The sequence below is a fragment of the Triturus cristatus genome, chromosome 6 (genome assembly GCF_964204655.1).
Source record: "Triturus cristatus chromosome 6, aTriCri1.1, whole genome shotgun sequence".
Taxonomy (NCBI): Eukaryota; Metazoa; Chordata; class Amphibia; order Caudata; family Salamandridae; genus Triturus; species Triturus cristatus.
The window spans coordinates 242,157,313-242,176,853 of NC_140589.1; positions in this window are offsets into that span (position 1 = coordinate 242,157,313).

The window sequence follows — 19,541 nt, forward strand, 5'->3', positions numbered from 1 at the left end:
GTATAATTCATGTGACGTCATGACAAGTGCCTATTGGCACAGTGATATATGTGATTGTGATCTAATGTGTTTTATTTACAATACAAAGGATATTTTTATATAACCTTGGGTGGAGTTCTTTTGTGGTGTGCCTAGTGTGTCACTACTGTGAGTGTGTTGCGCAGACACTTTATGCAAAAAGAACTATTGATGAACAGAATGCAGAACAATGTCATACATTCTCCCCAGTACAGATATCTGGGCCTAAATCCATCGTTTTTTTGCTCAACAAGCCATTCCAGTTTGGACCCAGCCATATGCAAATCAGTCTTGACCCTGTGCCCAATGGGAACAGTCCAGCCCGAACTGCTAGGCCAGGTCCTCGCTGAACTTGAAACAAGCATCCTAGGACCGGTTTCGGGGTTTCACCCCCCTTCAGCCAGGATAGCTTGATTCCAGTGGCATGGAGAGCAAGGGACTCACGTCTGAGCATACCCGTCCCACTCGGGATGATAAATACAAAAAGAACTATTGATGGACAGAAAGTAGAACAATGTCATACATTCACCCCAGTACAGAGATCTGGGCCTAAATCCATCATTTTTTTGCTCACCATGCCATTCTAGTTTGGACCCAGCCATATGCAATTAGTCTTGACCCTGTGCCCAAAGGGAACAGTCCAGCCCGAACTGCTAGGCCAGGTCCTCGCTGAACTGGAAACAAGGTTCCTAGGACCGGTTTCGGGGTTTCACCCCTCTTCAGCCAGGATAGCTTGATTCCAATGGCATGGAGGGCACAGGACTCATGTCTGAGCATACCCGTCCCACTCGGGGTGACAAATGCAAAAAGAACTATTGATGGACAGAATGCAGAACGATGTCATACATTCACCCCAGTACAGAGATCTGGGCCTAAATCCATCGCTTTTTCCTCACCATGCCATTCCAGTTTGGCAAACTGGGGTGGCATGGTGAGCAAAAGAATGATGGATTTAATCCAGATCTCTTGACTGGGGGTGAATGTTTTGATTTGTTCTGCATTCCGTCCATCAATTGTGTGTCTTTTGCTTTTGCGCAGACACTTTACACATTGACTCTGGGATAAGCCTGACTGCTCTGCCAAGCTACCAATGGGGTGAGCAGGCGTTATCTTCGGTGTGTAACTTCCTTACCCTGACTAGAGTGGTGCATTCTGCCGGGTTTAGGTGCATACCCTAGCCAACCAGAAACCCCATTTCAAACATTGGTTGTCAGCAGTGAGAATAGGACTTGTGTTTGCGCAGTACCACAGTGATGCATGGTTGTACCACAATCTCTGCATTTAGACAAACTCGTGTTTTGATTTCTCCTGGTTTTCTCTCAGTAGTCATTTTTCATCGTGTACTCCTGCTTCAGCTCTTATGCCTGGGAATCTTACTACTGCACTGCTGGTTGTGTACCTTGCCAGAATAGGGTTAGTCTATAATGAAGATGACCTATGGGAGTACACTGAGGACTAGATAAAGAGTCTCTGCAGAGAAAGGGGGCTACCAATAGAGGGCAACTTTCGCAGAGCACTTTACCTCTTTGAATTGGATCGAGGGGGTTAATCTTAGAGACCAGGGAGGGCCCTGTGTTTTACCCACCCGCATACCTAAGTTGTGGTTTTGAGGGAGGTCCTGAAGAACCTGGACAGGAGGGAGGAAATGACTGGGCAGGGATGCCAGTAGGTAGTGAGATCCCCGTGGAGAGGGACTCCTTTACTGGGTCTGGTGCCGGAGTCGTGTCATATCCCTTTCTCTGTCCCCAGAGGAGTTGGAGGACAGGAGGAAAGAAAGGGAGCATCAGCTGGCATTGGATAGGCTCTGATTGGAGCATGCCAAGGAGCTAGTGCAGCTGGTTGTGGAGGAGAGAGACGCTGATGTGGAGAGAGCCTTAGTGCAGGAGAGGATGGCGGAGGCAGAGAGGTCTTTTGCCAGAGAGAAACTGGTTCTTGAGAATAGGTTGTCCCCTTAGTGTAGTTTCAGTGTTCTGGACTCACCAGTGAGGTGGAGTCCAGTGGTGGCAGCAATGCTGTGTCCAGTATAGAAACTTCCACTCCCAAATCCCAGAGCGTGGTATCTAGTTCCCAGGAGGAGGGTGTCACACCTGAAGGGTATAGGGCGAGGTTCAGTGGCAGTAGGAAACTGTCTCACCAATCTTGGGGGGAGTTTGTGGAAGAATGTTGTGATGCAGTGGAAGGTTGGGTGACGGGTCGCACAGCAACTCATTTTGAAGGGCTGTTCAATCTGTCAGAGAGCACATGTTGTGTTGTTGTGTTGCAGGGATTCTGCTTATGCACAGAACTATGCACAGGAAACCAGGACCTCAGTAAATTGTGGTGTACCAAAAACTCACCTCAGAACCCAGAACCCCTTATCCGACCAGCATCAGTGTCCCATTCGTTATCCGAGTTTTATCTCGGCGGTCCCAATGTATAGACAACCCAGAACAAGCGACTTAGTGTAATCTCAGGAATGGTGGGAATCAGAAATACCTGTTCGTAATTATTCTCATATCAGTCCACAACAGAATAAACAGAGACACGGTAAAGTGTAAAGAGTTTATTTTATAAACCTCGTGTCCTAAGATGCAGTACTTTGGCTAACATAAGCAGACAAATGATTAAGATCAAAACCATCAGCATAGTTACAATACCATAGAAGATGAAAGGAGTAATCATAATAAAATGACATTGGATGACAGCCACCTTCCTTTCGCTAGTAAACTAATATTATTATTATTACTAATAAAAGGTCTCTAGGCTTGAATGGGGAACCCCATACCGTAAAGATCAGCTTAGTGGAATCACATCACAGGATCATCTAGACTCTGCTCCTGGGAAAGCTCTTCTTCCGAATGTGTCTAAAGCATGCAGCCTGCAATATTAAAAGCACTCGACTTTCAGGTATTTGCAGCTGCGTGCGTGTTATGGCTAAATAGTGGGCCGACCAACCTGAACCCAACAACATGCACCGTCTAGTGGCCCAGACTGTTTCTTTACACAATGTTCAGGCCAAGGTCGCTGCTCACTGTTAGCGATGTGAACAACAGACAGTTCTCATGTGAAGCAAAGTCGAGCAAGCATTTCTCAATTAATAACATGTAACTACAGTGTCGTGTGCAAAAGCAGCAAAAGCGGCAAGATGGCTTTCTAACATCTAACGCGGTTGTGCTAACTTAGCATTGTACGTATATAGATAGCAGTCTTCACTACAATTGTTTTCCAGGGCTACGCCAATACCTGTTGAAGTGTGAGTAATCTGATCCCAGGAAACTTGCACAGGAGGCAGACTTCTGGGTAAGCATACCAGAGGGTCTGGAAAGGCATTTGGGAGTGATCCTAAATGGAGTGGCTCAGGTATTTCCCAACTGAGGTTGGTGGGAAAGGTTTGTGATAGCCCAGATAGGTCTCAGTGTAGTAGGAGGGTTGTAGGGACCCAGTCCCAGAGCCTAGTTGGATCCATGAGAGAACGCCAGGAGGGGTGCCTAGTCTGTACTAGAAGGTCAGCCGCTGAGGGGGATCTCCTAGTGTCAGGAGAACTTGGAGGGGTGGTTGTAAGCAGCATTCCAATAATTCTAGTGTTTGGCAGCACCACTCCTGAGTGATGGTGCAGAAGCCAAGATGGAGGGGTGAGAGGGGTGTTATGTGCAATACAAAGGATATTTTTATTTAACCTTGTGTGGAGTTCTTTTGTGGTGTGCCTGGTGTGTCACTGCTGTGTTAGTGTGTTGCACAGACTCTTTACACATAGCCTCTAGTATAAGCCTGATTGCTCTGCCAAGCTACCAAGGGGGTGAGCAGGGGTTATCTTCAGTTCGTAACTCCCTTACCCTTATTAGAGTGGTGGGTTCTGCTAGGCTTAGGTACATACCCTAGCTAACCAGAAACCCCATTTCTAACACTTTGTGATTTGCAAGTGTGGTGGGCAACAGCTCCGCCCCCTCATAAAGTCAGAGGTGGCCCAACCTGGAAGTTACTATTCGCCTTTGTCTCACTGTCTGGGAGCAATATGCTAAGACCAGCTGCCAGCTACACCTAGTCATGTGACCAAAGATACAAGCTGCAGCCACCACATGGTTGGGACAAGAAAATGCCAACTTTCTAAAAGTGGCCTTCTCAGAATTGTGACGGAAAATGTGACTTTACCATTAAAGAAGGGTTTAAATTGCTATTCATTATACACCAACATTCCTACTTGCTCCCAATCAAAAGTTATCACTTATTGAATGCAAGAAGTTAACCCAATGTTAGTTTTAACCCTGGGCGTAGTTCGCGTAGTCGCGCTTCGCGAAGCTTTGCGAAGATGTCATTGCACTACGCGACCTTCGCGAAGCTTCGCGAGCTTGCGTAGTTGCTTGTGGCAACCTGTTCGCGATGGCTTTTTCTTGTTCGCGAGCGCGGTAAGCATGTTCGGGGAACTGTTTGCATGCTCAGGGGATATATCTTGCGATCTTACCCATGCGGTCGCCAATGGGCGCGGCCATCTTGTTTTTCTATAGTCCCGCCCGCTCGCGATGCCTTATTTCCTGTTCCGGGTCGCGGATAGCGTGTTCGCGATGTGCATTGACGTGTTCGGGAGCGCATTTTACTTGTTCGCGATAAATAGTACATGTTCGCGAGAAATATCACGCGAACTTACCCACGCGGTCGCGAATGGGCGCGGCCATCTTGTTTTTCACTCTATGCCATGTTTCTGGGCCTACTTTTGTATCCTCCCTTTATCATAGCAATCCTTTGTCTTTAAAGCCTTTTTTCTGACTTTTTTTAGTTATTATCTATCTCTCTGTTTGCCTCAGTTTATATTTTGCATTTTATTTCTACTTTTACTGTGTTTTTGTTACTTTTATAAAGTTCTTTCTATCTTCTTCCCCCTAACTTTTTTTCCCCTTCGGACTTTTCTTTTCCGCCTCCCACCCACCCCAGAACCATGGCCAAGGGCACACCAAGTCCCAAGGGCAAGGGACCTGCAGGCGCAGAGAAGCGCCGCCTGCCTTGCGGCAGAATGCGTCCTGCAGGGGTGCAGGCCCGGCAACTGTTTGGGGAGGAGGAGGTGGCGGCTCTTGTTTTCTTTATCCAGCGCCTCCTCCCCTTGACCTTGGCAGCAGGCGGCAGGCCCGGCTCTGGGTACGCTACCCAGGAGCGGCACCGTCGGTGGGCGAAGGTGCGCCGGGCCGTGTTCCGGTGCACTGGGATCCGGCGCACCCACAACCAGCTAGCTCACCGGTGGTCCGACATCCTGGACCGGGAGCAGGACCTGTTGGACCTGCTAGGTGTCGAGGTCATCGGGCTTGGTGAGTAACTGATTGTGTATATTAAATTAGATGAACAACAAGATTACTGCTGCGTGCCAAGCGTTGCTGGTAAATTACGTTCCAAAAAGCAAAATGTTCTTTGATTTAAGGACCCAGGTGCACGGTGGTACTCTTACTTGTTTGCAACGTAGTTTGCGCTAGCTTGTGCTGATGCTGATTATGTAAGAGTTTACTTTACAGAACTGAAGTTAGGTAATGCGATTTGCTAGAGAGACTCTAGTCCTTCCATTGTCCTACGGTGAAATAGTGGTGGATGGATATTGGATACTAGGTTTAGTTTGTTAGTAGTAGTTACTAATTGTTTTATGCGGTCTGCGTGACGCATCCTCTGTCACTGAGTGCTGCTTACCCCAGTCCTCCGTCGAACCTTTTGTACTTTGTTTAGTGAGTGGTAGGCTTAGCATGGTCAGTCAGTAGCAGAACTAGATCAGCATTATGCAACCAACCCACAATTTGTTGTATGTATGCACTATTGTATGCAACTATGCATGTGTCCTCCATCTCATCTATGCATTTGATGGCTGAAAAAAATTGAAGTGCAGACTTAGTGAACAATTGGCCCGTCTGGAATAGGTGGTGTAGGTCAGGTGGTACTTACTAGGCTTTGTTAGTATTTGGAATCAGAATGATCAAGGAACACTGGAGTGTTCATAAATAAGTAGACGATCCGTAAATGCACTAGGAAGCAGCCAGTAGTCGATCCATCTGATTAGATAGGTCAATTTTCTTGCACTTGTTGTTTCCTAAAATGTTCTTTGACTTATTGTTTTTCCAAATGATTTATTTTTTTTCTCACAGCACTCCTTAATGTTGGTCTCTTTCTTTATTATATTTTACATGATCATCAGCACCACCCAGGGGCAAGAAGACGGGGTCGGAGTCGGCGGGGGAACCCCAGGACCTCTCCTCTACTGAGGCTCCTGCAGCTGGCCCCAGTAAGTCCTCCATTGGTTAGATTGACATTTATATTTCCCTAAATGTTATGTTACTGGATCTTTTTTTTCCCAAACTCTAAATTATGGTTCCACTTTCTGAATCTCTTTTTTACAAAAGCTTACATCTTTGACCTTGACTATCTGTTTACTAATTCTGTTTATCCCTGCCTCGAAGTTGCTTCTAACTCCCTCTGCTATGACTCTCTGTGCTACTAATACTACTACTACTATTACTATTATTACTCTGTGTGTAGCGAAGCTTGCACAGTTGCCCACTCTTTAATAGAAGGTTTTCTTTGCAACAATAAAACTCTGATTGACCAATAGCTCTAGCCACTGGGTCCTGTCCTTTGGGTTGTCCTCTTCAAGTCTTCTCAATGTTGAGGCTTTGACAATTACCACAAACAAAATGCCCAACCAGATATTTGACTAGTATTTTTGATCGGATAGTACATGATACTACTATTGTCTAGGATTCTGCAGAGCCACATACAGAACTATGCACAACAAAATAGGATGGTGCTGATGGGAGGTTGGATCTTACTGATCACACCTCAGTCCGAAGAACCCAGGATCCCCTAACCGACTAGCTATAGTGTCTCACATTAGGGTCCCTCTCCCGACCCCCCCACGAAGACGATACACAATGTTGATGATGACTGAGACAGAGACAACCCAGAACATAATAACAAACACCATTTTGCTCACTCACTTGTGTAAGTCCACTCCACCACACCAAATACCACAGAGTCTATGTGTAAGTTCAAAAGGTTTATTTGAAACAAGTATCAAACTCTGTACATCGTTAATATGAAATTTAATTTACGACAGCCATAGTCAATAAGCCAGCAAAAAGCCTAACATTAAAACAGTAAACATTTACAAGTGCATGATTGACAACAAGAACAAGAGCCAAGATCTTTTTAATTCTGGAAGATCCCTCACCGTAGAACGTAGAAATACTGGTTACATCATCTTGCATCCAATATGCTCTGTAAATCTCTGGTTTGTAGAAGGGAATGTTCCGCCTATGATATATGAGAAAAACGCTGCGAGTTAGCCGTTAGATAGTATACTGGTGAATGCTAGCATTTTGCAGTCATGCCAAAAAGTGTAACATGTATGTGTGATGGCTAAGCAATATAAACTAAACAAAGTCAATAAGTTGTTTTTTTTTCGACCTCTTCACTTGTACGCAACAGTCAAGCGGCCTTAAAGGCATCTACTGCACATGTCAATAAGCTGGCAGGTATAATATGCACCAAAAGAGTAGTAGTCGACATGATGAATCTAAAAGGGTTACTCATGGCTCAGGCTAACTTTCAAAAGAGTAGAGTAGGACTAGATGACCCTAGGAAGTGGAACCATATCCTACTAGTGTCTGTCTACTGACTGTACTTACTGTCTAGTGCTGATGTATGTTGCATCGCATTAACTTTTTTTTCAATGTTCCAAGTGAACACTTAAAATAGGGGGAGGTTTACAGGCATCTAAAAAATTTGTGATGCTTTTTTCTAGGCACACTACCATCCACCAGTGCCGTCGGGGCCAGCGATGCGGCCATTCCGGAGGGGGCAGGCGAACTGGCGGCACCTGCAGGAGACACAGGGCCCAGGGGGGATCCAGCAGCAGTGGCCGGTGGCGGTAAGTTATATTCATTACTTCTTTACATTACAGCTAGATGGAACTGTGTTCACTATTTCACTGTACTGTGCGACTTATTATACAACGGTTGAAGAAGACACCCTTTACGTAGCATTACCAGCGTGAGTAGAGTAACCAATGGGCTCTTCTATTTGACTCCAAAATCAGCTGTGAATGTTTTATGGAGAAGACAAACTCAGATCAGATGACCTTCATGGATGTGTTGAACATAGAGGGAAAGCACTAAGGGTGGAAGGACGGGCGAGATAAACAATATGACTGACCGGCAGAGAAGGATATGTTGTTGGAAGCATGTATAGGAGTCTGATAGTAATAAGATCAGATGCATGGGTTGTTGAAGGATGGGTGGAAGGTGAAAGAATGCCTGCCTGGGTGGGCGACACAGTATGGGTGGATAGTACTAGATAGCAAGAATCAGCGGTGTTTTTGGTTCAAACTCAAAGCCAAGGCAAGGAAGGAAGGAGCAGAAGCATGGGTGTTTGTTGGTGAAACCAACTAAGGTTTGTTAAGAGATATATACAAAAGGATAGACGTTTACTTTAATGGATGTATGCCTGGATGTACTATCACCAAGAGACAGTATAGGTGGAAAGTGTCACTGGAGATTCTTACTTTGAAGAAAATGTAACAGAAACTGCGCGACAGTAGCAAAGCCTAGAGGAATCAAGGTAGTATTATGAGCATACAGTACACTTGCAGTAGTGTGCAAGCACGTCATATTATCAAGCGGAAACCCCTTCCTCCCACTCTGGGGACCACTCCCTACCTATTATTATTAATGTATTTTCGATTGGGGCAGCCAGCCTGCAAAGGGTGGCCTATCTGTTGTTTAATGTTTATGTATATTGGTTACACAATCAATGAAAGCAAAGTACCCTCTGCAGTAGCGGTTGGTGGTGGGATTGTTGGCGGGCGGTGACATGGGGAGGGGACGGGTGGGTGGCACTGGCGAGTAAACTGTGTATTACTGTTACGGCCAAATACAGGTAATCAACATAAAAATAAATAAAACTATTTTCAAGGTGCGCACTGCACCGCCGAATGCGATGCAGTGTGTGCTACTGTGTGCAGCAATGTTTTTTTTTTTATGTATTCTTTAATTACCTGTGAATGTCCTTAATCCATCGTTTACTATCCCCACCCTGCGCCTTCCCACGTCACCGACCGGCAGCACTCCCACCACCGACCGCTACCGACCTGATGTCGTATATCGTATTAGCACTAGCAGCATCTATAATATGAATATAAGCAATGATCGTTGGATCCGATAAATAAATAATCAGCCTTTTTGTAGTACCCATGGCAGGGTGTAAGTGAAATTGTGCATGCCATTTGCCCTCATGTAACAGAGTATGACCAGTGCCAACGGCCGTAAGGCGTCAGACAAAAAGATGAGCTTCCCCACCTGCAGACAGTAGTAGTAAATAAAACTAACGTGAGTCTGCATCATGTGGCTCATATCTGTTTCTCTTGGGTGCAAGCTTAGCTGATGGACCTGGCATGCCGCCTACAACAAGGTTATGTAATTGGGCTAAACTACAGATAAGAACAGCACGACTGGTGTACCGGAGTACATACATAGTACGATTATATTTATAAATAATGTCTGAAACGGTCACAAATGTTAGAGTCCAAGGAAGTAGGATTAGAGATACTTACCCCAGCACCAAATCCCAAATGTTATGAACTGTGCTTGCTAGTGATACTGTGACACTATGTGTTGAATGATTTTAGTGTTCCTGTTTTGCTAAGAGTATTGGCTCCAACATGTTCTTTTTCTTTCTTGATATAGATGATACTCCTTCCACTAAACCATCAAGGAAGGAGTTGGCTGCTAGGGCCCGGCGCCGGAAACTGGAGGCCATCTGCGAGCATTATCGCCGGCTGGTGGCTCAGGAGGAGGAGGAGGAGGAGGCGGCTGCAGCTGCAGCCTCCTCCAATGCCCCGGGCCCCAGTCAGGCCCGGCCTCCACTTTCACGGCGCCGTGGTCCGGCATTCGCCCGCCGCCGCGCCTCTATTTCCAGCACTGCTGCCCCCCACCCTGGATGTAACTGTAGGGCATTTCGCCGCCAGCTGCTCCGCCGGATGGCCCGCTTGGAGGAGAACATGGAGGAGCGGGTAAAGATCCTGGTGGACAAACATCTTAAGGCCCGCCGACAATAGAGGACCTCGTCGTTTGCCCCTTTTTTAATTCCTTTTGTTGATGGGTGGGTTTGTGGGCGTTGGGGATTTCTACAGACATTGGGACTTTGGACTTTCGTTTCGTTGGGGTTAGGGAGGGGGGTGGGTTAGGTCAGAGCGGGATAGTTTATTTTTGTTAGGGGACATTAAAAATATACTTACTATTTATTTATACGATGTTAATGTTTTTTGTGGTGGGTTACAGTTTGCCGAATTCAATGTAAGTTACATGGTTGTTTACTTTGTTTCCGTGCTGCTGCATGCCCACAGCCAGTGTTTGATTTAAAAGATCTGCCGATTTTGTAACACACAAACCGATAGATGCAGTACCCCTCACTGAGTTATTTTTAATTGTCATAATAGTACTGTCAGTCTCTCCTCCTAGTCCATACCTCCCACCAAACTTATCTTACCTGTGATTGATGATGAAGTTCGGCACACTGATGGCTGCATGGTTGGTTTCCCAAATTGACGGAGTAGATGCCATTATAGTGGTGGTAGTAGTAGACACTGGCAATAGCGTTTGAAAAAAGAAAGAGAAAGTCACTTGACTGAGACTCTGGGAGGAGGAGGGGAACAGAACACAAAGTAAACTACAGCATGGGTGGTCAAGCAGAAGAAGATCCTTGCCCTGCCTTAGTTGAAATTCAATTAGTGTTGCTTTCACCACATCTGCCCCAGCAAGCGTGTGATCAATTGGTGTACATAGTCATCACATCACACCTCAATATAAATCACACAGCCCGGGGGAAGAGGGTTAGGGATTGATGATTGGATGGGAAGTGGGGTTTTGGGAAAGGTTTGAGAAAGAAAAACAGACAATATGCATGGACACAACAAAAGTAAAACACAATCTTGTAAGACGACCATGATCCATTATCAAGGAAATCAAAGTATGAAGTGAGAGAAAGCAAATGCATGCATGCTGAGGAGGATAACTTGATGGTTAATGATAATGAGTTGTACTATAACTACTATGACCCAATGAGACAGTACAGTCAGGGACGAAATTGAAATTTGCCTTGCCTGTCTGACGCCCTCAGAGCTCAGACCGAACCCAATTACATGCTGTACCGGGCTTACTTTTATTTTTCAAGCTAGCTAAGGAAACTAAAAAAAAGTTGGATCAATTAACAAACAAACCACAACACACAGTCGTAATGATTAAAGAGAAAAAAGCAAGCAAATAAATGTAAAGACGAATGATGATACTAAAGTTACTGTATTATCCTGGTCCAAATGTGGAGTTGCATCATTCTCGTCATTCTTCTTGGTCCTCCCTTCCATGGACACTCCGCACATCAATCTTGGGTATCACTGCCTGCCCGATGCGGATTGGTAAGGTACGTGTGAGTCGTTTCTCCCACTGTAGCACAGGGTAAAGGCCAGCCTGTAAGTCTAGATGGAAAAACAAACGGGGTATTGAAAAATTACAGCCTTTACAACAATAAACTCAATTACAGTGGAGTGCAAGACAACACTCTGGAGAGAACACTTTCAGACTGAGGCAGCTTGGATAGGCTACATAGTTTGTCTACTCTACAGCATTAAGGTACAACAACAACGGGACAGGATTCAGGAGCCAGCACAGCCACAGAACAGGAGAACCGCGGCACAGGCCAGGCACCCTACCCCTTACTTACATTTTGACCGAGCCAGAGAAATGTCATATGCACTGCAGCAACCTAGAATTTTCCCAATGAAGTGACTAAATCAATGCGCCACAGTCCGTCATACCACTACACTCTACTCCAGTCCACACCACTACACGGACATCTAGCCTAGGTCTGCTGTGGTTCTTGTTAAAACTTTTTACCTTTTATGTCAGCCCATGAAACGCCTGATGCGGATTGGTAAGGTACGTGTGAGTCGTTTCTCCCACTGTAGCACAGGGTAAAGGCCGGCCTGTAAGTGTAGATGGAAAAACAAACGGGGTATTGAAAAATTACAGCCTTTACAACAATAAACTCAATTACAGTGGAGTGCAAGACAACACTCTGGAGAGAACACTTTCAGACTGAGGCAGCTTGGATAGGCTACATAGTGTGTCTACTCTACAGCATTAAGGTACAACAACAACGGGACAGGATTCAGGAGCCAGCACAGCCACAGAACAGGAGAACCGCGGCACAGGCCAGGCACCCTACCCCTTACTTACATTTTGACCGAGCCAGAGAAATGTCATATGCACTGCAGCAACCTAGAATTTTCCCAATGAAGTGACTAAATCAATGCGCCACAGTCCGTCATACCACTACACTCTACTCCAGTCCACACCACTACACGGACATCTAGCCTAGGTCTGCTGTGGTTCTTGTTCAAACTTTTTACCTTTTATGTCAGCCCATGAAACGCCTGATGCGGATTGGTAAGGTACGTGTGAGTCATTTCTCCCACTGTAGCACAGGGTAAAGGCCGGCCTGTAAGTGTAGATGGAAAAACAAACGGGGTATTGAAAAATTACAGCCTTTACAACAATAAACTCAATTACAGTGGAGTGCAAGACAACACTCTGGAGAGAACACTTTCAGACTGAGGCAGCTTGGATAGGCTACATAGTGTGTCTACTCTACAGCATTAAGGTACAACAACAACGGGACAGGATTCAGGAGCCAGCACAGCCACAGAACAGGAGAACCGCAGCACAGGCCAGGCACCCTACCCCTTACTTACATTTTGACCGAGCCAGAGAAATGTCATATGCACTGCAGCAACCTAGAATTTTCCCAATGAAGTGACTAAATCAATGCGCCACAGTCCGTCATACCACTACACTCTACTCCAGTCCACACCACTACACGGACATCTAGCCTAGGTCTGCTGTGGTTCTTGTTTAAACTTTTTACCTTTTATGTCAGCCCATGAAACGCCTGATGCGGATTGGTAAGGTACGTGTGAGTCGTTTCTCCCACTGTAGCACAGGGTAAAGGCCGGCCTGTAAGTGTAGATGGAAAAACAAACGGGGTATTGAAAAATTACAGCCTTTACAACAATAAACTCAATTACAGTGGAGTGCAAGACAACACTCTGGAGAGAACACTTTCAGACTGAGGCAGCTTGGATAGGCTACATAGTGTGTCTACTCTACAGCATTAAGGTACAACAACAACGGGACAGGATTCAGGAGCCAGCACAGCCACAGAACAGGAGAACCGCGGCACAGGCCAGGCACCCTACCCCTTACTTACATTTTGACCGAGCCAGAGAAATGTCATATGCACTGCAGCAACCTAGAATTTTCCCAATGAATTGACTAAATCAATGCGCCACAGTCCGTCATACCACTACACTCTACTCCAGTCCACACCACTACACGGACATCTAGCCTAGGTCTGCTGTGGTTCTTGTTCAAACTTTTTACCTTTTATGTCAGCCCATGAAACGCCTGATGCGCATTGGTAAGGTACGTGTGAGTCGTTTCTCCCACTGTAGCACAGGGTAAAGGCCGGCCTGTAAGTGTAGATGGAAAAACAAACGGGGTATTGAAAAATTACAGCCTTTACAACAATAAACTCAATTACAGTGGAGTGCAAGACAACACTCTGGAGAGAACACTTTCAGACTGAGGCAGCTTGGATAGGCTACATAGTGTGTCTACTCTACAGCATTAAGGTACAACAACAACGGGACAGGATTCAGGAGCCAGCACAGCCACAGAACAGGAGAACCGCGGCACAGGCCAGGCACCCTACCCCTTACTTACATTTTGACCGAGCCAGAGAAATGTCATATGCACTGCAGCAACCTAGAATTTTCCCAATGAAGTGACTAAATCAATGCGCCACAGTCCGTCATACCACTACACTCTACTCCAGTCCACACCACTACACGGACATCTAGCCTAGGTCTGCTGTGGTTCTTGTTCAAACTTTTTACCTTTTATGTCAGCCCATGAAACGCAGTTATTCCATCAATTTTCTCCAATCCAACTGACTGTGTGCAAAGATAGTATGCTCAGCATCCTCAATGATGGTGACCGTGTGGTACGTATTCTCCAACACCAACTCAGTCTGTAGTGACTGATTAAGTTTATAATATATTCCATATTACCAAATTGCAACGGATATTGGCCGGCACCTGCAGTGGTAGGAGTACAATGTGGTCATTATTAAACAACAAGGAAACATTAACTGTCACCACACCTGAGTCACTTTTACTTTGTCGATAAACTAGTATAGTTCTACTTCATGGCATGCACAATTCTTCGTAGTCAGCCAGCATCCAATGCAATGCATGCCACCATCATTCACAATAATCACTCATTACCTGTCTTGGTGTTCTCTTTGGCTGTCTGATCTGATGCCTGCCTAGCCTTCTGCCAGTCAGTGATGAGTTTCTTTCGGATTGGAAACAAAATGGAATATAGGTGGAGTCACGTTTCACTTCTTATGGAGGGACTGTTAGAGGCAACCTGTATTGTACTATTCTCCATCTCCATCCAATGTCTGACTTGCTTGAAATGTACTTAGGGAGAGTAAGGAACATGGAGCAGGACCCTGAGGAGTGGAGTGGACAGTTATGCACAGACGTGCAACTCCAATAGGGAAATAAAAAGAGGAGACTGTTGATGGCTTTGTTGTGAATGTAGATTTTGAACCAGAAAAACAGATACACACAGTCACACACAAATAAAGGAAGGGAGAACAATTTGAAAGCCTAGTTGTCAGGGAAGAGGAGCTCGTCCTCAAACTCTGGTGGTTCGGACAGCAGTGCGCCTAACAATCCACTACTTATGTCATCAAAGTCGCTCTCCTCTTCCTCCTGTGATTCACGTATTTTGTACTCTGGTGGTATAAAGTGTTGATTCATTTTGATCATGGTTAACCTCTCAACACTTTTGGGCGAGAGACTGGTCCTTTTGACAGTAACAATGGCACCAGCAGCACTGAAAACACGCTCTGAAGAGACACTTGCAACAGGGTAAGCCACATACTTTATCGCCAGCCTGCTGAGCACTGGCCATTGGCTTCTTTTCCCATACCAATACACCAATGGGCTTTGCTCCATGTAGACCTCTGTTGTGTCATCTAGATAGGCCTGAACCATCCGCTCAATGTTCAGGGGTGCTCCGATTTCCTGGGCCTCTTTTGCCTTTGCATCAGTCATTGATGTGCAATACCCTTTCCGTAGAAACCAATCACCTGCCGTTTTTGTAAATGTGCCTGATGATCCTGTTGGTGCTGTTGATGTTATTGCTGCTGGCAGTGTTGACTGCTGGGAGGCAAACGCACTGCTCTTGGCTTCTGAAGTAGAACTTCGTTCTGGGTGCCCTGCAGTACTTTTTCTGCCCTGGAGGGGCGGGCCTTTAATGAAGATCCTTTCGTTTTCAAACTCAGTGGCTTCCTCAGCTATCAAAGTTTTGTACTGGGCAACATTCACTTCTGAAAAAGGAATGACTTCATTACTGCGCAGCAATAATTTGTAACGTGGATCCAAAATTGAGGCAGTAATGTAATGTGGATCTGACAGAATGTTATTTTGAATCCTTGTATTGTGAGATAAGCGAGCGGATAAGGTGTGTGCTAAAGGATGTGCGTCTACTTTGTCATCCACACCTGCGTACATTTCTGCCACCTCCTTCAGCTGTTGCTCTAGCATGTACAACAATGGGATAGCTTGGCCCATAGTACAGTCCTCCCGGCTCACTTCACGGGTGAAGACCTCAAAAGGAAGTAGCATCTCTGTCAGGCTTTTGACAAGGTCCCATTGGGCCATCTCAACTCTCATGCCTTTCACTGTAGGATCCCCTGACCTTGTCATGACATAAGCATTAAGTGGTATGTACTGCTCAAACAGACGCTCAAGCATGTAATACGTTGAGTTCCAACGTGTTGGCACCTCTTGGATGAGTGCTTTGACTGGCATTTTATGCTCACGTTGAATCACCCTCAGCTCCTTCCGGGCTTTAAAAGAATGGTTGAAATGTGTGCATATTCTTCTGCAGGTGGTCAGTAAGCTGCTGACTTTGCTTTCATTTTTCAGAAAGTCTTGCACAACAATGTTAATGCAGTGTGCCAAACATGGCACCCTGAAATACCCACCATCTTTCATGGCCCGAACTACATTACTGCCATTGTCCGTGGCAACAAAACCAATGGTAAGACCTCTTGGTCGCAGCCACTCAAACACCTTGCTGTTAAACTCATCCAAAATGTTAGCAGCAGTATGAGATTTCTCCATTGCAAACATGGCTACAGTTGCATGTTTGCGAGTGTCTTTAAAAATCTCAGCGGTGTCAACAACGCCGTCAGATATCTTATCTTTAACACCCGAAAAAGAGACCCAGTGTGCAGTGATGCACATGTAATCAGTGGCTTGGCAACTGGTCCACATGTCTGTTGTCAGGTGCATACTCTGAACAGCACTCTTTTTTAAGGCTTTTCCAAGCAATTCCAGCACGTCGTGATGTAGTGCTGGAACAGCAACTCTTGCAAAATAGTAGCGGCTGGGAACTTTCCATTTTGGGCAGATGGTGGTCACAAACTCAAGAAAACCCACCCCTTCAACAAAAGAAAAAGGGAGAAGGTCCAGTGCTAACATTTTTGCCAGCTTAGCATTGTACAAACGTGCTATTGGGTGATTGCGTTCGTACTGCCCCTCCGGCCTACTAAACATGCTAAGAATGGTAGGCTGCATGGTATTCCTTCCTGTGGTCGACGTCGCACTTTTTGGGCCAGCAGTACTCCTTGGTGTCTCAGGCTGGCTCTTACTCTTGTGCCAATGAGATGTGGCTGAGGATGTGGGCGTTACCACTGCAGTGCTGGGGACAGGGCTACTTTGTGTACCACTAGCACAGAGAATGTCTCCCTCTTCTTCCTGTTCCACCGTGAGCGGACTTTCTACTCGTTTATGCCCAACAGCAATGGTTCCAGTTTTGATGAGCCTAAGGTGCTCCTCCCACTGGATTGCGTGGTATTTTTTCAGATGGGTCATTTGGCCTCCGGTACCATAGTTTGTACCAAGCTTTCCACGGCTAACACAGGAATGACAAACGGAGCATACAGCAATGTTCTCCTCCTTTGGGCTAACCGTAAAGTAGTCCCACACTGGGGAGCTTAACTTTTGTCTCCTGCTGGAGGTGCCACTCCCACTTCCAATGCCGGATGAACTGGAGGGTGTGTGTTGAATTTGACTCTGTGCAGGACCACTACCTACTTCTGCTGAGGTGGTGCTTGTTGTGCTGGATGTAGGACGCTGCCGGCCCTTTGCTAATGTAAATATGGAAGCTGGAGGTCGTGTTGGTGTTACCTGTGTTGGAGGTATGCGTGCTACATCCCTCGCATCCATTTTGGATAATGTAAAAAGGTTGCTCTCCATCTCCTCAGGCCCGGGAGTGATGTTTGTGATGACTGGCTCATCATCATCATCATCATCAACCTGCTCTTCTACATCAACATCCATAAGTGTAAGGCTTTCTGGAACCTTCCTTTTGCCATGCCTGCTCTTGTGATGTGTTTCCCTCTCAGACTCAGTTTGTGGCTTCCAAGTGACATCTAGATCATCAGAAGGGGGGCTTGGTGAAGAACTTGATGTACTAACCCTCCTTTTCCTTGCTGGGGATTTAAAAGCCAATGCAACTTCTAAAGGAGTGGCTTCCTCTTCTTCCTCTGCATGAGGCTCAATTTCCTGAACTGCCCCTACTTCGGGAGGAACAGCTACTATTGCGGGCGGTGGCTGCGGCTGTTGACCACTTATCTGCTGTGTTGATGATGTTCCCTCCTGCGTTGATTGTGTACTACTTTGAGATAGCGATAAGTTTAGTTCAGGCTCAGCATCACTGCTTTCTACCATAAGGCTGGCAACCTCTTCCACACTCATCTGCTTGGGCATGGGTTGGTGGGTTGGGCCCACTGATGTGGAGGTGCTGCCCCCAGCTTGCCCCCCCGACACCGCTGCTGCAGGCCTCATTTTTGGTGAACCAAAAAAGGTTTTGGGAGGCACACCAGACTTAAGTGACACTTTCTTCTTCTTCTGTTCCTTCTTCTCCATGGCAACTTTCTTGGTACCGGAGGACCTGCAACCTGCTTTCTTTGGGGGCATCTTCAACAGATGTCAAAACAGCACTCAGTTGCACAAGTTGCAGAGATGCCTGGTCAGGTCACTGACACGTCACGTTGTGTACACTACAGCAGCAGGACGTCGGTCTGGCACCACAACAGTGGATGATGATGACACACCTCTGTCTTTTGTGCACCTAAAAGCAAAAAAGCCAGAAGAACATCAGTCAAAAGATCCATAATATAATATATAACTTATTAGTGTCTCGTGGGTGGTCATCACAATTATTAAATTTCATGAAGTCAGTGAACAACATCAACAGTATAGCCAGCCATTAAGAGACTGACAAGGCCAGGGATCCTGTTGTATTTGTACTGTGTAGTGTACACTTAGGAAGAAGAATAGCAAGGAACAAAAACCCGCCGTGATGATTGCTGAGTTGTACCCCTGGGCCTACTGTATGACTAGGCCACAAGTTTGGACGCCTATGGCAAAGGCACAATGCATGCCTTCCTAAAATGGCCGCCACACACATGCCCAGCCCACCCACCACAATAACACACAAAAAGTGATTGCAAAGGACAGGAAGAGGAAGTTGTAGTGTCTGCGGAACTTAATCCCTCTCATAAAAATGTTTTCCAGACAAATAACAGCTTCTCCCTGCTCCAAACCTACAGCTCAATGACAGCCTGAGGAGTTTTTTGTGCAGAAATGCACAAAAAAGCGTTTTCGAGAAGGGTCTATGTTGCTCGCGAGATATTGTTTGCCAGATTGCAAAAGCTGCGTGTTCGGGATCGCGAACTGTACAAAAAGGCTTTCTCGCGTGCGCGAACACGCATATTGCGAGCGCAAAAATGACGAAAACTGTAAGTCCGCGTTGTCGCGCTGTGCAGAGTTACCGAAAGTTCGCGAGCTGAATCCCTTGCCTTACATGCAGGCCAAAATAGCCCAATTTGTTTAGCACACACCCAAAAAATGCTATTGCACCCCAAACACACCTTTTGCAATAAAATCCAAAGCCATCCATGGAGTAAAGGAAAATCACCAGACAACACCAACTGTACATTTAAATCACGCACCACAGGTTGGAGGCTGACTACCTCTGGGCCTAGTGGAAGACTACTAGGCCACAAGCTTGGAACCGGATGGCAAAAGCAAGCACACTGCTTGGATGGCTTCACAAAATGGCCGCCACACACCCACAACAACCACAAGAAATGGGAGACAGTCAATGGACGCCTATGGCAAAGGCACAATGCATGCCTTCCTAAAATGGCCGCCACACACATGCCCAGCCCACCCACCACAATAACACACAAAAAGTGATTGCCAAGGACAGGAAGAGGAAGCTGTAGTGTCTGCGGAACTTAATCCCTCTCATAAAAATGTTTTCCAGACAAATAACAGCCTCTCCCTGCTCCAAACCTACAGCTCAATGACAGCCTGAGGA